This window comes from Falco punctatus (assembly GCF_963210335.1).
Source record: "Falco punctatus genome assembly, chromosome: 11".
NCBI classification, from domain to species: domain Eukaryota; kingdom Metazoa; phylum Chordata; class Aves; order Falconiformes; family Falconidae; genus Falco; species Falco punctatus.
The window spans coordinates 14,793,676-14,814,535 of NC_137591.1; the positions used below are offsets into that span (position 1 = coordinate 14,793,676).

A 20,860-nucleotide genomic window follows, 5' to 3' on the forward strand; every position below is an offset into this window, starting at 1 on the left:
CGTCTTTATGGCCTACATATGATCTCTTTGAATTAGTCAGTCTTTATTCAATAAGATCAGTCTGATGAGAGTGGATAATACATTTGAGGCAAAAGAATACACTGTGGGACAGTTCCTCAAAACTGCTGACTATAAAAACAAGTAAGTTTAAGTTTGTATTAGCCAATTATCCATGTAAGCAAAACTTTCTGTAACAACTAGGTAAAATTATCATTTTCAGCAGAATGAACACTTTATGATATTGAACAAAAGTGTGTGCTTTTTTTAATAGCTTTGTTCTTTAAATAGTTCTTTAAAAAAAAAAAATAATATATATATATAGGTGATTGTGAAAAGCATGGCAGCACACTTAAAAACCTTCTGCTTCTAAATACCTGCAATACTGCATCCACTTTCAGTCTTGGAAAAACTTATTTTATAATGACATTTATTCACCATGTGAAGTAAAAGACTAAAGTATACATTTGGTCTGTTTTTTGGAGTTAGATTCTTTTATTTTTATTCTATCTTAAACTGTTTTGAGGTGGTCACAAGGGTTTTGGATGTAGTATCAACCTGCCTTTGAAATCAAGAACAGAATCATATGCTGCATATTACAAATCAGAAGTTACCTTTGGAAAAAAAATATAAAATATTAAGAGGTGATGAAATTCTACATGGTATGCGGCAATGTGGGCAACTTTAACTCATAACAACAACAACAATGAAAACCGCATATATTGTATTCTAGATGTGATCTTTTGCCTTCTGGACCTTTTGGGTCCTGAAGGAGGATTTGGACATAAGCTACTAATTTATGTAAAATTCAAGATATCTGTGATTCATGTGGAACCAGTGTTTCCTGTTGAAATTAGCTGTACAAAATTCAGATCACACCCAATATCCTTACGCAAAATCCTGGAACTGAGCTTTTAAATTCACATTTTCATTTATAACTATGGGTTTTATTCAATGGTTATCATTCAGTTCCCCAGAAGCAGTAATCTAATGGCCATCCATCCTGCTCTGTCTCAAGATATTAAGAATTTCTTGTGTTTGGTCTAGATATTTTTTTTATTTTTCTTTCCCTGACAGAATATTTTTCAGCCATTTTGCAGTCTGCAAAAGTGGGATTTTATTATCAAAAGCGGTAATTACTTTGAATAAAGTTTATTTCATAATAGAAAAAATTTTTACTTTAGCCCCAAAATTCCTCTCCCGTTTCACACCAAATATCTCATCTACTTGATGGAAAACGCTTTGTGGGGATGGAGAGGTAATAGATCTCCTACTGTAGCTTTTGAATTATGATCATATAGACATCTATTTTCAGGAAAGACAGCTCTTGGAGAAGATGCTTGTATAGCTGAGTCTTGATGGCTTGCTGTGACCTACAGAAAAGGGATGCATATTTCCACTTTTTCAAGTATGTATGTGAGACAGAAGGTAGCCAGCCCAGGGAGGTCCAAGAAAACATAGGACATAGGAAAACACAAGGGACATCAAGACACAGAAACCTGGACAGCCAGCCAAACTTCGTGTGAGGTTTTCCATTACATTTTCTATGTGTGTTTGACATTTCTTCAGAGTTCCCTTGTGCATCCCTAAGGTCCTCTGGTCCTCTTTATGTTTTATTGGATTGCCTTGCAATTACAGAGAATGTGTAGGGGTTTTGCATATTATTTTTTTTAATACTTTTTTCAAATCTATTATATAGTGTACATTATCTAAAATATAAAATAATCTGTTAGGCCATTCTTGACTACTCTATATATGTTTACTAAACCTAGTGAATAATTTGAATCTTAGATACAATATGACAGAAATGAAAAGCAGCAGTAAATTGATGAATGAAGTTGGGGTAATGGGATTTTAGCTACTTATGTATGGAAGTAACTTCACATATTGAAAAAATAAGTGATGTGCGACAGAACACCAAGAAAAAGGCTTTTCACTGCAATGTAATTCTCTTTTGTTAGTGTTTTCCTTCTCTCACCTTTAGAGAGCTGTAAGGGAAGCTGCCACACATTCCTGCAATATGTCTTGACCTGTTCTACCTTAATTCAGTGGATAACACATCAGCCAGTCTTCATTTTTACTGTGTTTGTATGTCAACAACAATATACGGAAAACAGGTTTATGAATTGTCTGACTTTCACAGTATTATTGATGCCACTGGCTGCACATTTCTGCAGCTAGTAGACGAACCCTAAAATTGCTGAGAATCATAGAAATAGGCAGCGGTAGTGTCAACACACAGTGGTTTGTTATGGGAACACATTCTCTTCAGTGCTGTATCTAAATTCTTCAGATCAATATGTGATTTGTGGTTCTTCAAATACTCAATTATCTCAGGTTTTGAAGATCTTGCCTGAAGACAGCAGAAAGAGTATTGATTTGTCTTTAATATAATACTTTTTGAAAGTGGTGCTTGAAACAATTTCAACTTTAAATGTCATGTTTTCCTATAATTATTTTGATCAAATAAGTATAGCATTTGATCGTTATAGGCATGGGTAATTTTGCCAGTTTTTACAGAAAACATTGCAGGATCTTTGAAGAAAATAGTTGTTTAATCCTTTCTATTTTCTCCCTTGCTTACAATGTAAGACAAGTGATAGTTATAGTACAATGATCTAATGTAGCCCTAACACACCAATACATTTTGAACTTTGGTGTTGTATGTTTAACTTCAGCAAAGATTAGGGAGATGAAACACTGCAGAGCACAGTCAACAGAGGACTACTAAAAACCAGGTGTTAAATCACAGATAGTAGTTAAATACATGGCAGTGTTTATTGTCTCGTTTTTGAGAGTGAGAAATTCTACAATGTTGCAGTAAATGGAAGCATACATGCTGTGATAAATAGCCATTTTTCAGTTCTGCTTATCCCACGACAAGTGCAGACAAAAATACTCAGAAAGAGTCTCTCTCTTTAAGATGATTTGGGAGATGGGGGGCAGACGATGAAATGGTATTTCATTATTCCTGTCTTCAAATACAGCAGGAACAAACATGACTGTAACTACGTCCTTTTTAAATAAATCTTAATTCATTTTACACTGGTATGTGCATAGAAGTCTGCTGCTACTTTTAAAAGATCTGCTCCTTTAGATTCTCTGCTTTTATTCCTAGTTGGAAAATCAATGAAAGATTTTAAAAAGCCAAGTCAGTGACACTTGGACTATGTTTTCTGCAGTGACCTGCTGCTCCCTAACTGGTCTGTGACATAAGAGTCTCATGGCCCCAGTGTGTTATGTGAATTGTATGTAGTCAGGTTAAGGGATATTGTAAATCAAGTTTTTTTAAATGGCTTGTCCATTTTAAACAAAAAACAAATTAGCTTAAATAACCCAAATACATTTACAAATGGAAATAAATTTGTGTTGGACTAAAAAAGCAATTGTTAGCAAAATGCAATCTGTAAGAGCATCCCTTTCAGTGCTGCCATATTTCAACTAAGATCTTATCTAAAGAAAATTCCTACCTCATTTGTTTTGTTTGTATAATATAGCATGCAACTGAACCTACCATACCTTGTGCTGAAGTTAGAGCCGCCTAGGTAAGTGGATAACAACACTAAAAATATGAAAAAGGATGAATATTATTTAACACTATAAATTATTTTCCTCAGTTGAAACTTACATTAGCCACTTTTCTGGATGGAGCTCAGTCTTCCTTCAGGTCTCAGAGGAAAACTGGAAATGATAGCATTTTTGTTCCTGCTTAGCTGGAGACAAGCCAGTGCAAGGATGGAGCTGTAGAAGGATACTTCACTACCTTGGAAAGGCAGCTGCAAGTGGTGATGCAGGCAGAAGAGCCTGGCAGGAAAGATCTCACCTATGACCTACTCAGCTTTGGACCCTATTCAGGAAAACACTTAAGCACACATTTCCTGCTCCTTATTATGTCCCACTAGAACTTAAGCATGTGCTTAAGTGTCATCTGATGCAGGAATGCTTCCCTGAGCAAACACATCAGAGAAATAGACTTTCCTCCCACCACCCCACTCCTTTCTGCCTTCCTGCCTAGTGCCTCCGTCAGCACAGCTGCAGGGATGGAGTTCGTCTAAGCACGTGGGCAATTACCTGCACCTGAGGATCACCAGATCAGACAACACAAAAAATGTGTTTCCCACAGTTTTGCTTAATGACTGTGCAGTCTACTCAGGGCTTAATGAGGTAAAAAAGAAAAGCTGTTGGGAGCTTCTGCTTATTTTATATCAACAATTAACTTCCATTGTTCTTGATCTATGCGAGTGGGTCGAATCTTATGGATTTAAAGGTATGCTCATTTGGTGGTAATGACTGAAATTTCATCTGTGCTATTAGATTATTTTCATGCTGAACAGAGGCTATTTGCAAACACACTCCTTTCCACTTTGTATCTCTGTTCTTAAAATCTGAATCGAATGCATATGGAGCTAAACACTGTATAATCCACGTTACTAAGCATTCCTTTCTTGATTGTTTGTATGCAACGATATGAAGCAAGGGAAGCTCCATTGCTGCTCTTTGCTGGAGGGCTAGTTCCACCAGAGATGCTAAAATGATTTAACTACTATACACAGAAATCATTGCAATGTTTTAATGGTTAAAGAGAAATGGGAAAATGGGCTGTACAGTCAAGCTGTCCTAAGTGTAAGGACATTACTTTTTTTTCTTTGTCTAGTTTTGTCTCCATAGTTTTTTCTATGCACACAAAGATTATCATAGGAAGAAGCTTAATTTCCAAATCTGATTCCTTCTGTTCATAATAAAAACTTTAATAAATAAACACTGGAATAAAGCTAAATTAATCATGAGCAGCTAGATCCACCAACACAGTTATGTGCAACAACACTGAAAACTGCAGCACATAACAGTTAGGCATCTGGTCCCGGTAGCTGCTGCTCCGTGCCCTGAGCGAGATACCCAGGCTTCTGCGGGATTTTATGGAGGCAGTTGGACCTTTTGGAGCGAGGCTCATAACAGGTTGACTACTGAGGGGGAATAGGCTAATGTTAGCAGCGAGAAGCTGCTGGGGACAACAGAATGAATCTTAACCAGGGTCCTTCTCTGACAGCAGGGAGATCCTGGTGAAGTAAGGGATAATAAACATGGCATGGAGGGCGGAGCACGTCTGTAACCCTTCAGACACAGAAGGGATTCGCATGACACCTGCTTGAGAGCCTCTTACTGCTGCTTTTTGTACAAAGCACGTGTCAGATAAATAACACACACACACACACACCCCTTTCCTCCCTGTCCTCTGCAGAGCCTGTGCACAACAGCCTCACTCACCTGGAGAGCACCGAGGCACAGCGAGGGCAGGAATTCTGCTGCTAGGTTGCAAGATCAGGTGACACAGTGCGTGCTGCCAGCTGTGTCAGAGATGTCTTAGAACTGGGCAGTGACCTAAATGCCGTATTTGCTCACCTGAAAAAAATGAGAATAATGATCACATTTACCTCACATGCTAACTAAATGCAAATTATTGTTTTCGTGGGTGCTGTACTCACCATACCATAGAACAAAACCAAACCCGATTTTACCTTCCTGTCAGCTCTCCCTAGTAAAGACCTGAAGGTTAGTCTGGCTCAACTATTCATCACTTCTTTCATAGGTTTTGGGGGTTTTGACTTAGGTGTGAATTAAATTGAACTATTTCAATCATCAGTCCTTGAACAACACAGAGAATAAGGTGCATATTCAAATTCAAAATGCATATTAAAATCACTTGGAATTAACAGACCAAATATTCATTACCGATTCTTCTGTAGATGTATATTTCTATATATTTACACCTATTTATCTACATATATTTCTTGTTAAATATGTGCACATATATATAATATGTCTATCTCGTCTTAAAATGCTGAAGTGCAAACAGATATTCATAATGAATGAATATTATCAAATTAAATTAGACACAGTAATACAAAAGCAGTCACTGTATCAATGCAAATGCATTTTGCTTTCATTTTAATAAATACAAAGTATTTTTACTTCAGAACGAATTATATATATACCTATGATGAGAAAATAGAGCCATGGCTTTAAGCCAGTAATCCATTTAAGAATATGGGCGATTTTAGTTTGTAGCGAGGTCCTGCGAAAAATAAGGCCCATATACTTAAATGTAAGCACTTGCTAAAGTAATTTACAAACTAGAAAGGGATCTCATGCTTTCATCCATCACGTTTTCAAAATTATTACATTTTACTTGAATTCAAGAAATGTATGAAATTGAGAAATCAAGTCAGTTGTGCAAACTTTAGGACCTGACCTTGCTGAATTGTTTCTGTGTAAACAAGAAAAATTTCATGTTAGTAATGTTATTTTACTCAATGGAAATATTTGTTCTAGAGTAATGTGGCAAGCATTTGTGGAATTGCGTCTAGTATTTAAGTGTTTTGTATTTTTGGCACAGTGGGCATTGATGTAAAATATTATACACTCAGCACTGAACACGCTGCCAGATGTGAAAAGTACTAAAAATAAGACCTGGATGTTTCACTAACCCTATTTATTTGAAAATTGAAACTTGTTTGAGTATATAGTTGGTTTTTTTTTAAAATCTAGTATTTAGAAAAATGGTAAATTTGCTACATGTAAGGTGTTAAATAATTATTGTATGATTTTTTAAAATATGGTTAAGAATATATAAATCTCAAGCTAAGACTTTTTGTGAAAAGCAGAAAAAAAAACACAAACCAAAAATGCTGTTATGAGACTGCTTCATCACCAAGCTATAAACCCCACCCAAATTATATACATGTTTTAACAGAAATGGAAGCCAGTATAACAGACGAAGGATTTCAAAATGTAATCATAAACCCTATTACTACTAGGATTGTTCTACTACCATGAAAACAAAAACAATATGCACACAAATACAGGTAAAAAATTTAGCTTTCTTAATCTAGTCTCCAAGATAGGAAGTAAAGGTCATACTGCAAAGAAAGCTTTAAAATAACAGTTGGTTGGGTTGTGGATTTTTTTTTTTAATAGGAAATAGGATGAAACAATATTTTGTGTTTTATTTTACATTTATAAAACTGACTAGTGGTAATGCTGCTGAAGTTGTTCCAGGACAAGAATACTTCAGCCTGAAGGTGTTTAAAGGTCACTAGTTTATGTGCAAAGAAATGCAGCTGCCATTATCTAATTCAAAGGAGATGCCAGGGTAGGAGTTTCCCTGAACCCAAGAAACCCCTCGAGTCTGAGCTCCTCCTGATCCTAGACTTGGGCAGGTGTGGGCAGGAGAGAGATGGAAGATGAATGCAATAGGTGATTTTTTTGATCCTAGGTCACATTGCACAGTGTGCCTGCCCTTCTTTCTCCTGGGCTGTTTTGGAGGCTCCACAGGGGCAGTAGTGGGATGGGGGGCACTGCCAGGCTGGGGAGGGGTTGAGGATGGCCATGCCACAGCTGAGGGACAGCCGGACAGCTGTGAGGGGCCCCCACTGCCAACACGGTGCACGTGGGTTAGGGTTAGGCTGAGGGGGGTGCTGCTCTGCATGACCGGTGAGAGGTGAGAGTGGAGGTGCAAAGACCACCCCCCACTTACCCCACTGGCACCTCTGTTCTCACACTGGCAAGCATTCATTCCCAGCAAACACAGGGTAGGTGTTATAGTTAAAATCCTTTAAGTGGATGTAGGCAAACTGGAGACATGCTAAATGTTCAGCCTGTTTCACAGGCAGTCATTTGTTCTTATTCTGCAATGACTTACAAAGAAAAAAATATGTTTTTCTGCAAAAAACACCACCAGGAGTTCACAAATTGATCTTTTTCCTGCAACAAAGGCAGTGTTCATATTTAGTATTGCAGTTTTAGTATCATGATCAGCATTTATATTACAGGGCAGGAGAAATAAAAGCATTGAAAAAGAGAAAAAGGAAAAATTAATGGCACACGCAACCTATTTTTTCTATACTTAGAAAAAAATTAAGTTTTCTATAAAGCTTCACCTTCCTTATTAGTAGCTGGTTTATGCCATGTTTAAACATACGTTCTAAATAGCCTATATTCTAATGAAAAGCCACAACAGTTTTCTCTGTAGTTCTTATTATTTCAGTCTGCAAAGGAAAAAGACTGGCGATACTTCCTCAAATGAACAGTAAAAAGAGCTACTGTCCTTCTTAATTTTTTTCTCATTAAGATTGATCTTTGCTGTGGCTTATGCAACATACTAAATTAGAAAATGAGGCAGACGTTAATCACCACAGATACTGGAACCTGCTTTTCACTTCCTTCTTCCAGTTTTACTGTGTGTAAATTTACTACAGTGAATTTGAAAGAATACAAAGTAAATGGGCAATGGTATAATGCTTAGAAGAACCAGGTCCATCTCACCCACCGTATCACTCTAAAAAAACCCAAAATATGCTATTATTTACTGCTGACCATGCAAAAAGTGGCAGGACTAGTTTACACAGATTTTGCCTAACCCCTTATAATTGCTCCTGAGAAGATGCAGAAATGTAGACACTTAAGAGCAACTGTAAGAGCAAGAGACTGGCTGGTCATGAAATTCTCACAGGTGGAGATAAAGGCTAACAGCAAAAGAGTTTTTTCCCAGACACCAAGACTATCCTGAATAAGTTTTAAAAAAAAGAGTAGACTAACATTATTGGAATTTACAATTAAGCTTGTCGACAAAAGGGAAAATTAAATGAGGCTCAACTAAAAGAGCATAAACAGAACTGGTGGCAACTTCTTTTGAAAAATTCTTAACTGTAGTTTTACAGGGTGTGATCAAAAGTAACCAGGTGTTAGAATCAAATATTTCTGAAAACTGTTAATAAAAATATTTCTGTTTTTTCAGTTCATGGTAAAGTTTTGTGTTTGTTCCTTTTTGAGCAGTTCCTAACTCATATCTGTAGCTCAAGCTTGCATATGTATTTTTAATGATGAGGAACAGTGATGTCAAAACTTTACCGGCGAGCATACTCTCAGCAAAGTTTTCCTTCAAGACATTGTTTCTCTGCATGGACCGCATTAGACTGAATGAGCCACGGTATTGTAGACCCTCACACGGGCTGAGGGGAGAGTGGTGTGTTTCACCAGTGACATGTGGAAAAGCAATCAGACGCTGGATTACATGGCTGTCACTGTCCATTTGCCTTCATCTCTACATACTTTAAGCTCTTGCAAGGCCTCACTGTCAGTAATGACATTGCTGCATAGAGCAAGACCAAAACGTGCAAGAAATAATGGTTTTGGCATATTTGGACTTTGTTTGCAATCTATTGGCAAAGCAGTTGAATTTTTTTATTTCGTAATACAATTCTTCAATTATATACTTGAAGAAATATTTAAGTATAAAGGTCGCTCTTAAACTGTTGGAAGGTTTTTGCTGTTCATGAATCACTCTGTTGAAAGTGACTGGCCACCTATACATATCCCATTACTTCATTTTCCAATCAGTTGCCCCAATCTTTGTATATAGCCTTTGTATTTATAAAGACAAGGGACAACTAAATAAATTTGAGGAACTGGGATGCTTGAAGGACTGGATGGCTGAGGGACACAGATTTCCCTGCACACATTTTGCTGCAGAGTCTAAGTGTGAACCTGCAAATTCACCTGCCTGCAGTCTACACCTTTACACAGTGATTCATAGTACACTCAGATTAAAGCAGCTGTCTGTATGTCCATTTATGTTGCTTTGGCAGCAAAGTAGATGTATCCCATAGTGAGAAAGCAAATAGCTAAAGAATTTGGGATAACCTGTGCTCTTTTCATACTTTCATGTGCACAAGAAAAAGCATCATTTTGGCTATACATTTGATGTCGAATAAATAATAATAGGATCATCCCTTACCAAAGAACTAGGAAAACGTAAGCCTCTATATACTATTTTCAAACAGATTTTTCCAGTCAAAATGTATCACTTTTTTTTACAATCAAAAAATTTTACAGTCAATTTTTTTTTATATTCAAAATGCATCATATCATAATGAATTCCCTTCACTGTAGATGCAAAGCCTGCAATCAACTAGTTGAATTTTAGTGTTTTGGGCACAGAATTCTGTAATTATTTATTATTACTTGAAACCAGTAGTAGGTAGGGCCATCTTTGGAGAAGGCTGAGGGAGAGCTTTTTTCATTTGCTTTCTTTTACCGAGGCCATCAACAACCATGAATAGGTTTTATTTCTGTTTAGAACAGAATAAAACTCCGTACCACTGTAATTAATTTAGATTCTGTGAGTCATTGTATATTAATTTTAATAAAGATGATATACGCACTGGAGGGGCCTTCAGAGTAGCAACAAAATCAGTAAGAGAAAACTGACATGCTTGTAACATACAGAATCTATTATGTCTTGTGTTTTCTTACTAAGCTTACAAAGTTTATAACTTTAACAAATAGAATGGTCGTTAGAATGACTTCAATGGTCATTCAATTGGATATTGAAACACACAGAAATAATTACATAGATATCTAGCTGTGTCTTTTAGCCTGCTATATAGAAAACAGCACAAGCTGCAAGCACTGCTTGGCAAATGCTGCAGCTTAAGAGTCAAACTGACCTTTCTCAAAGCTTTTCCCATTGACAGCATAGCATTTGATGAAATAAGTCATAATGATTTTAGCTTTGTATTCATAAAGAAGTAAAAGATGATTACTTTCTGTGGAAATAAGCAGATAAGAACTCAGTGTCCTCTGCAGCTGACAAACAACCCCCAAAACTGTATAGCACTCTGGGAACTGTTAAAAAAAGACAGGATTATCTGTTTCAGCCTCTTCCCTTGCACTTTTTTCACTGACCCTTAACTAGTAAAGACCTTTGACTGCAGTATAGGGAGCAGCTTAGTAATGTATCTTTCAGAGCCAAATCTGCTACTTTGATATTTTCCATTTTTGCTTTGCAAGGTCAAGGTGTTTCCCTCAAAAAAAAAAAAAACAAAACCAAAAACAACAACAACAAAAAAAAACAACCCCAAACAAACCCAAAAAACCAAAAAACCCCACATAAACCACTCAACAAACCCTCTAAGAAAGTTGTTCAAAACAACTAACCTCTGTTTAATATAAAGTTTTCCCTTCTTTAATTAAAACATGATACCTCGCTAACTTGACTATCAAGCCAAGAAACAGAGTATTTGAAATAAATGTTTTTTCTCAGGGTTTATCTGAAAAAATACAGTGGAATGTTTCTTACTGGACAGATAATATAGCTCAAATATGGATTTTTAGTACTTGGATGGAGGAGGGGCAGAGAGTAAAATATATCCTAAACTTTATATATGAAGACTTTGTATCTCATATGTATGTGTCAAGAGGAAAAAAAAAAAAAAGAAAAAAAAAAAAAGAAGTGCCAAGAGGACGGGGCCTATAAAACAGTCAGTTTGCTTGTCAGTGAAGTTTTCTACAATACTTTTTCTAATACTTTGTTTAACCTCATTTTCATTATCTTAAGGGAGTGTGCTACTTAATTTTGCTGGGAGGTTTCACACTGCAGTAAATCACAAAGCTCATTTTTATTTTTCCTTCTTGTATTTATTCTACATTCCTCTTCATTTTAAAGTCACCATTTTTCTTACCCTTAGCAGACCAAATCCAGCTCTCGTTTAAATCAGTCTCCCACTGACTTTAGTAGGAATTGAATCAAACCTGTATTCCCAATGCCATGTTAAATTATTAATCTTTCTTCTTAAAATTTTCGTCCTGCTAACACTTGCAAGACCACTCTTCAGTTGTTCCTTGGAAAATTCTTTTTGTTCATGCACATCTTCCCATGAAAACACCTGCTGTCATTCTAAATACAGTACTTAGCTCTTCACACAGAAGATATTGTGGCAACAAATTAAGAACGAAGAAAGTAGTTTTTGAGCTACGTGCATCTTTGGTCTCATCCAAGTTATTCATTCTGTAGTTTACATGATTAGAAAGCTTGTTAAAAAAAGGAATTAAAATAATTGTCATCTGTAATTACATAGGAGAACATGCACTCAGGAAAACTTCAAGCTCACTTTGTGATACCAGCACTGGCAACACAATGATGAAGAGGAAGTCTTTCACAACCAGACATTACCCCATCAATCAGTTTGCAGTCAGGAGAAAAATTGACTTTGTCATGATATGGTTCTTAAAGCAAAAGTAATAAATTCTATACAAACGGCAAGCCTACAGCGTAGCTAATTTATTCATTATCCACCTCAGAAAAATAATTAAGTCATGCTTTCTTTCCTAGCTCTTCATTACAGTTTAGTCTTTTTTCTGCAGCAGTCAGTGACTGAATGCTTATTAAAATAAATTAGCTGCAAAACTTTTAACTCTGTCTTAAAGAAAAACTAATCCACTTTGCTAGTGGAAGCAACATTGATTAAATAAACCTAGTTTCATGCCGAGCCAACTAATTCCTTTAGCCACAGCTTCCAATCTTAAATCATGTTGTATCTGTATTAGTTTGAGAAGTACATAATGAGCTGTGAGTTTATAATTGGTATTAACCTCTTTCTGTATGCATTCTGTTTTTTTAGCCTGGGTAATTTTAGTGATGGAATGAAATCACTGTACGACCTATAGGTGCTACTGTACTTTTTTTTTTTTTTTTTTCCCCAGCATGCACACATACACTCCTTCAGACATACTGTATTATTCCTCTGATCGAGCTGTTTCAGACAGGCTGCCTTGATGTGAAATAACTTCAGCTGTATCAAACTGCTTCACAGTTACTAAATAGGAAGATCACTTTAAGAAAAAAAAAAAAAAAGTGGTTAAAAACTTGCTCATATCGTATATCAGAAACACGGAATTCTGGGAATTTAAAATAACATTTGAACCTGATCTACAGACAAGTTGAACTCATGGGAAAAATCCTCTCAAACTTTTTGGGTTTTACATAAGAATTACATTTTACAAGGCCAAACACTGAAAAGTGGGCAAATAAAGCTGAAATGTTTGCCACTATGTGACCTATGTAAAATTGTCCACAACACTACCTTTTTAAATACATAGGTTCATATTTTTCAAAATAAACACTTTCTTTAATTCCACCAGCAGTAGTCATCCACCAGTCTGCTAAGTAAAGTAATCAAGTGATGGATCTGTCAGATCACACACTCACCACTCACCACAACAAAAGAGGTAATAAAAATGTGATGTGAGATCATGATTAAATTAATATAACAATTAAGCCAGGGAAAAAAAACCATCACCCCCTTCCCAAGACCAACCTTGTCACAAAGCATCAGCAGGGCTGGCTGATGCAGAAGCACAGCTCAGCAATAACTGCAGCCTGAGGGTGCCGGCATCCTCTGCTCGCACAACGCTCCCCTGTGCACTGTGTACTTCCCGTGGCTCTGAATATTTATAAAACCCTCAGCCTCATCTTCAGCACCCCATTCATCTCCTCTGCACTAGGAAGGGCATTTTTCTAAAGAAGCCATGTACTGCATGGATCTGAGTCCCTGTAGTCCCTCATTACCAGCTGCCAAAGCTTCTCAGGATGACACAATACGGTTGCACAGAGCAGCCAAACAACCGACTGTTTGAGGTTGGCTTTTGTCCCAGTGCACTAGAACCATCTTGATGAAACAGGGGAAATACAAAAATCTCATCTGCCGCATATGTTGATGGGGCCAACTGCACTGGATGGGAGGCAAAAAAATCTGTAAGGGGTGACTCTTTCCTATCACAAAAAGCATTCAGGAGGCAGGGCATATTGTCAGTTACAAGTAATTCATCAGCACCTGATGGGCTTTGGTGACTGCTCCATCTTCTGGGCTGCCTGAGTGCTGTGGGACCTCAGGCAGTGAGCACAGGGATATAGGACATCCATGGGGTGACAGGAGGGTCTGGCACTGCCCCGGTGCTCGCTGCTTTGGGGACCGTGCCCCTACCTTCATTTGCTTCCCTTCCCTTTTTCTATTCAGCTTGTTTTATCTTAGCCAGGCTGCAAGCATGAGGGTGGGAAAGGAATATGTTTGGTCTGACAGAAAGTTCTTCTGTAGAGAGGAGTCTACTGAGGGACTCCGGCTAAGAAAGCGTTCTACATCTTGTATTGATAATGTTTGTTTTTTTCTTTACACTATGGTTATAGCTGTATCACGTAGTCTACCTGCCCATAATCTTTTTGCTTAACAGCAGTAATCAGAGAAGAAACCAAAACTTAATAATTCATTGAAAAGAAACTTCTGAAAAAACCCAAAATTTTATACCTACTAGTTGTTAAGCAGATTATCTTTTGTAATTGTCTCTAAGTAACATGCATATTCAGGAATTTATGTGGCTATGCCAAAAATTGTTAAATTGCTCTATATTTACACCAATGAATTATTCGGCGAAGGTAACTTACCTATTTCGGTTGAAAAGCAGGGGCTATGACAGAACTGCTTCAGAATCTTTTGTTACAGTAGTACGTTTCATTCTTCTAAAAGTGTATTAGGAAAAGAAATATTTGCTTCTTGTATTGATAGAGTGGTGATTAAATTTAACATTTTCTGGAATTAAATTGGTGTTATTATTTTCCAGTGAAAAATCTCTGATCTTCAGTTATATGCGTATTTCCATAGGGATATTTAAAGTTTGTTTGTGTGATATACTTGTATCTAGTGACACCTGGAAACCACTAATAAATTAAAAAAAAAAAAAAAAAAAAAGTGTCCTTTCTGTTATAGTTCTACTAGAGATTCTCACATCAATGGCAACTCATTTAATTTTATATATGGCACTGTCTTTCTGTTCCTTGATTGAATAACCATAAATCTTACACTTAATTAGGATTCAAGGTAATAATATTTTTATTCTCATGTGTATAACAAAATATTGTTGTTAAGTATAATCTTCTAAGAATTCTTTTCAGCACAAAGTAAAAATTACTAGTTTCTGGTAGACCTACATATGTTTTTCTCAGCACAAGTTCTGTGTGGAAGCAGATGTTATAGAGAGAGCAGTACAAGATAACAGGGATTTTTTGTAATGCTTTAGTCAAGTTTAGGTTTTGAAAGGGAACTGATTCTAGGAACTTGATTATTGACATGGGATGAAAGTCCTGAAAGAAAGGATTACTCTGAATGCACATTTTGTTTTCAGCCTGGTTTATACACCTAAAAAAATACAGTTAAAATATACGCAGAGTTTGCCTGAGTTCTGGCAGTTGCTTTAAAAAGTGTGAACTGTGTTGGTGGACCAAGCCATCAGGAGAAAGAAAACAAATACCTTTATATACTCATTCTTAACTGAATTCTTTCTTTGGTAGGATTTTAATTAATACACTAATTTGCTACAAATTTTCACAGAATTGAACTCCAAAGGGTTTTAGCGAAGTCTAAGAAAACAAGTGCATAAATAAAAGCATGTGTGTGCGTAGTTATACATACGTATAAACACACACACACATGTTGTATGTGAACGTTTTACACATAAATGTGGATTAGGAGGAACAGTCTATGGGCCAAGATTTAGGCCTCTGATAAGACTCCAGAGCTGAGATTGTTTTCTTACACCAAGAAGTGTCCCGTGAGCTCACAGAGACAAAAGATGACAGGGTTGTTTTTGACAATTTAATGTTCATAGGGCATATAAATTCCCAGAGTACTTTACATTTAGATTAGATTATGAGGTCCTCCCTTATAAGATTTGTGTTAGAAGTAAGCAAATAAAACATGAAATAGTGAGGTGCTGCCATAAGAGAGAGTGTTATTGTATATTAATCTATTCTAACTCTGACAATTGTCAACAAAGAACGTTTCTGGACAGGCCAACTTGCCTACAGCTTTTGCCAAGAAGATTTTTTTGTGCATTCTTTCAAGCATACTTTATATTTCATTAATTTTTTCATCCATATATATGTTATTGTCCTTTGTTAATGAAGCATTAAAAATGTTATTATTTTTATACAGCAATTAGAAATTCATCATTACCTATTAAAAAGGAAGGTGAAGGCAGATGTGCAGTCTATTTCAAGCACATTATGTGATTTCTTTTGTTATAATTTCTCAGAGTTTACCAGAACTATAGAGAATAAAAGAAATATAGGATAAAGCATGACTACATGGTATTTTTGTTATATTTATTTTTAATCTTTTCTAGTGAAAAACGTTTTTTCAAACAATTAATTTATTTTTAAGAAATACTAAAATTCTGAAAAATATGATACAATTTCTTTCTGTGTGTCACATTGTCCCACATACATGTCTGTTCCTCAGTACTCTTAAGGAATGTTGAGAGGAAAGAGAATGAGCGTTCCTGAAATTACAGACTTGAAATAGAAATTTTACTTGTAACTCTTCTACAGGCAGTGGAAAGACATGGGCTACTCCATGGACTCCGGTCTGGGGAGCCCAGAATATCCCTGTGGAGACTGTGATGACTCAGAAGGGAGCATATGGAGACCAGCTTTCTAAATTAGACACTTCAGAGAGAGTGACTCACTCCTATTATGACTCAAATTTTGTGTGAACACATTTTCAGGAGTTTCAATATTATGATTTCCAAGTCATAACAGCAGTCATATTTCACACAGAATGAAACCTCAGCTGTGTTTCTAAAAGGCTACAGTAATTTACTGGTTTTGGGCTCTCAATCTTGAATGCTTGAAAAGCCTGAACTCAAGCACACATCAGCCTAGGGCTTTGAGGGGGGAAAAAATGCATGTTCTTCTTCCATATACAACTTTTTTTTCATAACCATGCTCCCTTTCAATGTGTCCTGCTTCCATATGCTGAGAAATGCTTCAAAACAAGTGGTCAAGAAGGACTGTTGCAAAAGTCACTCAGCACTCAGCACTGAGTTTACTTCTTCTAACATTAGGACCTCTGATCTTGTTCAAGTGGATGCAAGTCCCCCAGCTTTGTAACTAGTTGGATGAGGTAATCCCAAAACTTGGAAGAGCCTGTCCTTCACAGTCTTATGCTAAAATTCATTAATGTCATTATCTCCAAGGTGGAAAGGATCTTCTTTTTTTCGGAATGTTATTAGAAAGTAGGAATTAGCTGTTTTGATACTATAACTTAAACCTCTAAATACTTTCAAATCGAGACATGCTGTACATTTTCAATGACCTAATGTGCAATTTGTAACAAGTGAAATATATCACATGAAAATGATTTTGTAGTGATCTAAACCCAATTAATCTCAAAGAAGGTTATATGAATATAGACTGTAAAAATTTTTAATTATAGCTGGAAATACTATGCAATTATTGACCAAGTTTGGCAGAGACTTTGCCTACTCTTACTACAGTAACAGAAACAGGACAAATGACTATCGAATCAGAATAGTAAATTGAAGAGTCATGGATTGAATACTTGTTGACCACTTGAAAGAATAATTTAGGCAGTCTTTCAAAAAAAAGTCTCCTTTTAAAAAAGGAAATAAACCATAGCTATTATGCTATAGGTATGTGCCTGAAACAAAATGAAATTAAAATACATTAGTAAAGAACAAGATATCAAGGAGGGCAATTTGGTGTTTCGAATTATGAAAATGTTTGGGTTGTTTTTTTTCATTTTCATTTGCTACTAATCCCATGAGTGTACCTGAAAGTCTTCAGTCACACAATGCTCTCTTACAGCCTGGAACTACAGTTTCAGAAAAAAAAAAACCTGAAAAAAAAAAAACCCAACCCTATGATCTGAAGTATTTGTGATATTTTTATAGTAGAATAAAGTTCAAAATTGTTCCAACCATTCCTCGGTACATAAAGTTAGAGACAAAATAGTTGAATGCAAAGACTTGCATGCTTGTAAATACATCTGTGATGTCTTTATTCTATTTGGAGTTTCAAACAGGTAATACAAATAATCTTCATAAAAAATACAACTGATACAATTGTAGGTATAATAAAACAGAATTTAAAGACAAAATTTAACATTTTGTTTCTTTTTTCAAAAGAAAAACAATCATTTCTTTGCATTCATTTGTTTTTTTAATTTAATCACTTGCAGAAGTACAATAATATTCCCATTTTACAGACAAAAATGAGGCAAAGAGAACTTTAAGCACTTGAATAAAGGATCTGCTAAGGGATTCGCTATAAAGTGATGTTCTTTCTATTAAGAAGCTGTGAACACAGCACGTACTTTGTGCTTTCATGTTATACAAAGCTCTTCTTGGACTGCACAAGGTAATGCTGCATTTGACACAGAAACAGAATAATTTAAGTTGTAAGGGACCTCTGGAGATCACCTGGTCCAACCTCTCTCTCAAAGAAGAGCCAGCTTTGAAGTTAGAGCCAGCTTCGAAGTTAGACCAGGTTGCTCAAGGTCATATTCAGTCAAGTTTTGAATATCTCCAAGGACAGAGATTCCACAACCTCTCAGGGCAACCTATTCTGTACTTGACCACCCTTAGTTTGAAAAAAATGTTTTCTTATATCATGTTCCATAGTTAGTAATATACTAAAAAAGGAAATAAAGAAAAAAAGGAAACTCTTAAACTAAATCCGTTTGTTTGGGGGTTTTGTTTGTTGTTTTTGTTTGGTTTTGTTTTGCTTATCTCAAAGCTAAGTGACACTGAATGCAGAAAGCACAAGAAATTATCAGATAGACAAGAGCTGTTATTAATTTGCAGTAGGCTACTTTTGGAGGCCAACTATGCTTAAAAGCCACTTTTTCTAACAATTGCGTAGGGTCTGTGTGGCCATTATCCATGTATTCTTGTGATTTTACAAGTTAATTAAATCCAGGAAACAGCATTTGGAAGAATTGCGTTTGAAAAATATATTCATAAAGATGGGGTTTTATCCCCTACCTGGCAAATTTTTACCCTTATCCAGCAAATTTTTACCCTTGGAAGGTAAGTAAGAATGGAGCCCTAATGATCACAGAAAGCTAGTTTTCTGCAGGGCACCAAGGTTTGATCGGTGTAAAAATATCAACAGAAAAGAAGAAACAGTGGAAGAGGATACTAACAACTTCTGTTAAAAAGAGGCAAGTATGATCAACAGGCAAACTGACTACCAGACATAAACAGATTTATATCAGAGGGAAAGACCTGAGCCTGAGGGATAGGAGGAACCTAGGACCCCTGAGAGGACTATTACAAAACATTCTGTGGGTAATGAAAAGGGAGGAGGTTGCTTGCAAGATTGTGCTTTTCTGTCCTCTGATCCATCTCCAATCTGTGAGAAAAAAAGTAATTGGATAAAAAATGTAATGCAAATTTTGCATTTCATTTGGTTCATCTACCTCTAAAGAACAAGCCATTCCTCAAGGAGGAATGTTGCAAGGAGCATACTTCTGTTATAAGGGTTATACATTGTTGGAATCTAGGTTGAAGAAGAATATAAGAAGAACCGTTTCAATTGGAAAAGGCCTCTGAGATCAAGTCCGTCACTAATACAGGTTGCTAAGCACTACGTCTATGCATTTTTTAAATACCTCCAAGGATGGTGATTCCAACACCTCCCTGGGCAGCCTCTTCCAATGCTTGACCACCCTTTCAGTGAAGAAATTTTTCCTAATATCCAGTCTAAACCTTCCCAGCATAACTAGAGGCCATTTCTACTTGTTTTGTCACTTGTTACTTGGGAGAAGAGACTGACCTCCACCTGCCTACAGCCTCCTCTCAGGGAGCTGTGGAGAGCAGTAAAATCCTCCCTGTCTCCTCTTCTCCAGACTAAACAACCCAAGTTCCCTGAGCCCTTCCTCATAAGACTCATAATCCAGACCCTTCACCATCCTCCATGCCCTTCTCTGGACACGCTCCAGCACTGCAGCATCCCTCTTGAAGTGAGGAGCCCAAAACTGAACACAGTGTTCGAGGTGCGGCCTCACCAGTGCTGAGTACAGGGGGACAATCACTGCCCTGGTCCTGCTGGCCACACTGTTTCAGATACAAAGCCAGGATGCTGTTGGCCTTCTTGGCCTCCTGGGCACATTGCTGGCTTTTGTTCACTGGCTGTCAGCCACCACCCGCAGGTCCTTTCCTGCCAGGCAGCTTTCCAGCCACTCTGCCCCAAGCCTGTAGCGCTGCGTGGGGCTGGTGTGATCCCAGTGCAGGACCCGGCACTGAGCTTGGTTGAATCTCATACAATTGGCCTCATCCCATCAGTCTAGCCCAGGGGTCCTCAAACTACAGCCTGCAGGCCGGATACGGCCCCCCAGGGTCCTCAGTCTGGCCCCCGGTATTTACAGAACCCCCCACCCCCACCCCACTGGGGGATGGGGGGGGGGGGGAAACCAAGCAGCCGCAGATGACTGCCTGCCACTTCCACTTCATCTGCGCGCCAGCCCCCTGTTTAAAAAGTTTGAGGACACCTGGTCTAGCCTGTCCAGATCCATCTGTGGAGCCTTCCTTCCCACAAGGAGATCAACACTCCCCCCCCAACTTGGTGTCATCTGCAAACTTACTGAGGGTGCATGTGATCCCCTCATCCACATCATTGATAAAGACATTAAACTGGACTGGCCCCAACACGGAACCCTGGGAAACACCACTTGTGAGCAGTCACCAGCTGGATGTAACTCCACTCACCACCACTCTTTGGGATCAGCCACCCAGCCAGATTTTTACCCAGTATAGAGTACACCTGTCCAAGCCATGAGCAGCCAGCTTCTTTGGGACAATGCTGCAGGAGATGGTGTCAAAGGCTTTACTAAGGTTCAGGTAGATATCATCTACTCAGTGGGTCATCTTGTCATAGAAGGAGATCAGGCTAGACAAGCAGGACCCGCCTTTCATAAGCCCATCCTGGCTGTGCCTGCTCCCCTAGTTGTCCTGCACACGTTGTGTGATGGCACTGAGATTGGCTCCATAACCTTCCCTGGCACCAAGGTCAGGCTGACAGCCCTGTAGTTCCCCGCATCCTCCTTCCTGCCCTTCTTGTAGATGGGAATAGGTTGGCTAGAGAAAGAAACTTCTGGTATCAAATACTTTTCTAAATGCCTATCAAGTATTTAGATGAACATTCATCACACAGTAAGTGACATCCTTCCATAGC

General features: G+C 37.5%; 1 long non-coding RNA gene across 1 annotated transcript; it reads right to left on the reverse strand.

Moving 5' to 3' along the window:
* Positions 1-302: 302 nt before the first annotated feature.
* On the reverse strand, positions 303-13,778 carry LOC308071483. Its single transcript, XR_013931229.1, has 2 exons — positions 13,152-13,778; positions 303-5,397 (listed from the first exon to the last, which is right to left on the reverse strand). It is a non-coding gene; the product is annotated as an uncharacterized lncRNA (long non-coding RNA).
* Positions 13,779-20,860: the final 7,082 nt, after the last annotated feature.